This window comes from Olea europaea, chromosome 10 (assembly GCF_002742605.1).
Source record: "Olea europaea var. sylvestris chromosome 10, O_europaea_v1, whole genome shotgun sequence".
Taxonomy (NCBI): Eukaryota; Viridiplantae; Streptophyta; class Magnoliopsida; order Lamiales; family Oleaceae; genus Olea; species Olea europaea.
This window is the reverse complement of record NC_036246.1, coordinates 4,554,520-4,559,131: the sequence shown is the minus strand read 5'-3', so window position 1 is coordinate 4,559,131 and position 4,612 is coordinate 4,554,520.

Sequence of the window (4,612 nt, the reverse complement as noted above, 5' to 3'; positions counted from 1 at the left end):
TTAATTGATTTCACCTTAATTAAATTTGACCCCAAAAAGAACAAACAAAATTATTATTTTGATTTTGAGTTCGAATTATCAAATTAACAACTTAATTAAACTAATCTAAAGGAAAAAACAACTTCAATGTGGAAATCAATTAAAAACAATCAAGAGTCCCAGTTCAATTTGTATTTTTTGTTCAATAATTATATTGGCGATCATTAGAACATGAGTAAAAGTCAATTGGTAATATTATTTGTCATAACAATACTCAAAGCCAAGAAATATGATGAAGAAATCAAGACAAGGAGAATTTGAAGTAGACCCGATAAATTTATAAATAAGATATGATGAATTTCTTTAATCTTCAATCCTTAATTCCAATAGCCCAAACATCTTCTTACTTGAGTTTCCATTATTTCTTGACTTCTCTTCATGATTTCTTCCAGAAGGAATTTTTTAAATTTTGGGTGAGCACCGAGTAGAGTTTTAAATTGTGATGACCAAGTAGTAACATATAGCAAAGTTAGGTGAGTAGAGAGTAACTTTTTTTTTATCCCAAAGGCGATGTAAGATTGAGATTTAATGACAATAATGAAATATTCAAAATCGACCACGATAAACAAGATTAATTTCATTTACTGAGTGCTCTTAACTAATATTTAACTTCAACATCATCCTCCAACAATTGTTTAACATCAATTTCATCCATCAACTATTTTTAGTATTAAAACACAACTAAGCTATTGATTACAATTAAAATCATCCTTCAACAACTAATGAGCATCAAACTTCATTTATTCATTGGACAACGGATGGATGATGATAAGTCCAACTAATCAGATCCTTGTCAACACCTAGCCACAAATCATTAATGCCATACAAAAAGAGCCTTAATGCGTAACAAAAACATTCTTGATGCATTACAAAAACAGTCTGAATGCCTATACAAAAATTGGCACTTAATGCCTCCACAACCTTTAAAATCATCCTCGCACCGTATTTGGTGGGGACGTTTTGTGCTAATTACTCTTGTGAAAATTCTCTACCAAATATGGTGACTACCAAATACGGTGAGTTTCACTGCCACATACGGTGAGTTTTACTATCAAATACGGTGAGTTGGTGAGCTGACAAATACGGTGAAAAGTAGCCAAATACGGTAAGAAACTGCCAAATACGGTAAGCGTGAATCCGGTGTCTAAATCACAAATACTATATATGAGAACCCGATTCCACTCCATATACTACCAATTAAATTTACCAACACTGGCTTGGTCCCAGAGTTTTACCCAAGTTGGGGTTTCTCCGTCATCACATCGTGAGTTGTGTTTTGCGTTGTTTTCTTTACTTTACGCAAATCGGCAGTTTAACATAGGCTTAATTGGACGTGTATATTTAATCACCTAGACAACAATTAATTAGTGACTTGTTGCTATTAAATGTATCAATTCCACATGTAAGGTCAAATTGGCAAACGGAACGTAAATTTGGTAAACGGTAAAATTTGAATTTGACACTGTAGAGCGTTCCTAGGAATTTTCAATTTCAATTCCCACAGGTAAAAGTATTTAATTCATAAAATAAAACCAAAAGAAAGGTTCGATCAGCTTAACTTGTACCATTAAAAAGTCGAAATAATTTGGTTTTTCTTTTTCTTTTTCTTTTTTTTCTATACGGACAAAAGTCGGATAAAAACTCTGAAAGTATTTGTTAATGTAAAACAAATGAGGCTTATAAGATGAAGTGGCAGTTGTGAAATGGTCCTCGTAACAGACAGAGAGAGAGAGAGGCAAAATATAGGTGCAGACTGCAGAGGTATCATTTCATTTTCATGGCCGCCTTACCTTTCTCCGCACGATATCTAGACCTAACCAATGTGGAAACACTCTAGCTTGAGGATCATTCATCCGTCCCAGCTAATTTTGGAAAGTCTCCAGCTCCCATTTGGCTAAATGGCTAATTTAGCCCTTGGAGAGGAAGAAATTCCAATACGGTGAGCTCAAAGGTGCAAAACTGGTAAGAGCCGATACGGTGATCTTCAGAATTGCTGGCACTCACTCCTTGTGGTCAAACCATGCGAAAGGTTAAAGAGTCCATTGCTATTTTTAACAGTAAAATGACAAAATATTATTAGAAGTACATAAAACTGAATAGTAATTCCTTTAACCTAAAAAAAAAAAAGTTTCTTAGGTATATATCATATGACTTACATAAATTACTGTCTTAATGTGAGTTACAATATTTTACCAGCTTAAAGCTTGTCGGGCTAAAAAATCGAAATTTATTTATTAATTATTATTAACTTTATCCATTTTATATATTAAACGTTACAATTGAAAAGGAAAACGAAAAAGAAAAGGAACTGAAGTGACCATTGTTGAAATTTGGTACTTCAGTTCACTGATCTCTTCTACCTTCGTTGTGGTTGTGGTTGTGGTTGTGAAAGACAATTCTATTTTATCGTTCACATTTTGACACGTATTACATCATCAAAATTTTCAATTGCATTGTTGAATGACATCGCTTGAATTTTACATCCCTATATAAAAGTCAAATACTATGTTACTTCTCATATAAAATGTAATTACGAAATAAAAAGTCATCGTGGTAGGCTTATCACCTCATAATTGTCAATTAGGATGAGCCAGAAAAAAAGAAATTTACAAAAATAGAAAGATGGTTTTCTGTACGGTTTGCATAAATTTAGACAGGTAAAATTGAAAATTGGTCATTTTTTATTTAACTATTTTATGTTGGATAACTTGCACATGAATCTTGAAGATTTAAATAGTTGGATAATAGTATTTCTTTCAATAGTCAATTAGCTAGGTGAATAACAATTAATTTTTATATATGCTTAGACTTATACACAAATAAAATATTAAAAAGTCATTGTTCCAAATGAAAGTTAACTCGATGATAGTATGTTTGATTACAAGTTAAAGCATAACTTTTTCCTCTGAATTTACTGTAAAATATAACATGACATGCTTGGCCTACTCAGTTTCTTGCTATCCGATTGCATGATAGGATTGCAAATGATATGTCATGATAGGAAAGGATTGCATGATAGGATTGCAAATGATATGTCATGATAGGAAAGGATTGCACGATAGGACCGTTATAGTTTCGTGGCCTGCTCACTTTCTTGCTATCCGATTTACTGTAAAATTACGGACCCTAGAGTCGGCCATTATATGCGACATAATTTAGCCATACCATCGAAAGCATCATCAGACTTACATTACTAATTACAATAAGGGCCTTGAGCAGCTCGATGACACCGGGTTCAAGGACTTCAACTTTGTAAAATTAGTAATTATATAGGGCCTAAAAAAAATAAATTAAGCTGCACACCGTTTTTGAATTATCTAAAGTTTATAGTTAACGACTCATGACTTGCTATTTAATAAGAACAAAACTTGAACAAATGGAAATTTATCAATAAATATAATTACGTTGCTCAATTAAAATTTCATCACATTTAATCAGTGTTAGAGACTTAGAGTAAACAAACTATCACATTTGCGAGACCTAGAGAGTAGAGCTACTTTTCTAGTTATCATCTTCTCTTAGTTTTGATCTTCAATTAGACAACGTGCATACTAGGGAATTATTTTCCAAAAAAAGGACGCAAAGATAGGGCCGCTTAATTCCCCAAAAAATATATATATATTTATATATGTGTGTGTGTGTGTTTTCTCTTTTAATTGAGCATGTAATGTGAATGAACTTCCAAAATAAACAACTGGGCCCCACTCGAATTTTGTGCCAAAGTTAGCCACTCAACCCATTTTTTCCAACATCCAACTATTTAAATCTTTGAGATTTAGACAACGAATATCGGAGTTTTCGATAGTTCTGGAATTTAAACGGTTGTAGGAAAAAAATTAGCAAAATGTAGGAGTTTCTCTTTTCCCTTGAGGAAAGAAAAACAAAAGTCTAAGGACCAATGTGCAAATTATCCAAAAGATCATCCGATGAAGGAATCGGCGACTTGAATAAGCTAAGTACCAATTGGATGCTCTCATGGATATTGATGGAATGAGAAGAATCAAGAAACGAGGTCAAAATGGAAGAAAACAAGTTTTTGGGGAGTCGGATTTTTAGGGGACTTTGATGAAAGTTTATGAATTTGTGTTGTTGAAAAGTTGATAAAATTTGTGAATTCCATTAAATGTGTAATTAACTGTTAATTTAATTTAAATTTTTAACTAATTTTTAAGCCACGTCAAATGGGCGAAGAAAGGAAAAAGCAAAAAATAAATAAATAAATAAATAAATAAAATAATAATAATAAATAAATAAATAAATAAATAAATAAAATTAGGAATTTATATGATTCATAGACTTCGCAGGATTCTTTGACAAAGAAAAATAATGAGATTGAAAAAATATAAAAATATGTGAAAATTTATGGACTCTCATAACTTTTCACCATACAAAAAATTAATTGATTTCACCTTAATTAAATTTGACCCCAAAAAGAACAAACAAAATTATTATTTTGATTTTGAGTTCGAATTATCAAATTAACAACTTAATTAAACTAATCTAAAGGAAAAAAAAACTTCAATGTGGAAATCAATTAAAAACAATCAAGAGTCCCAGTTCAATTTGTATTTTT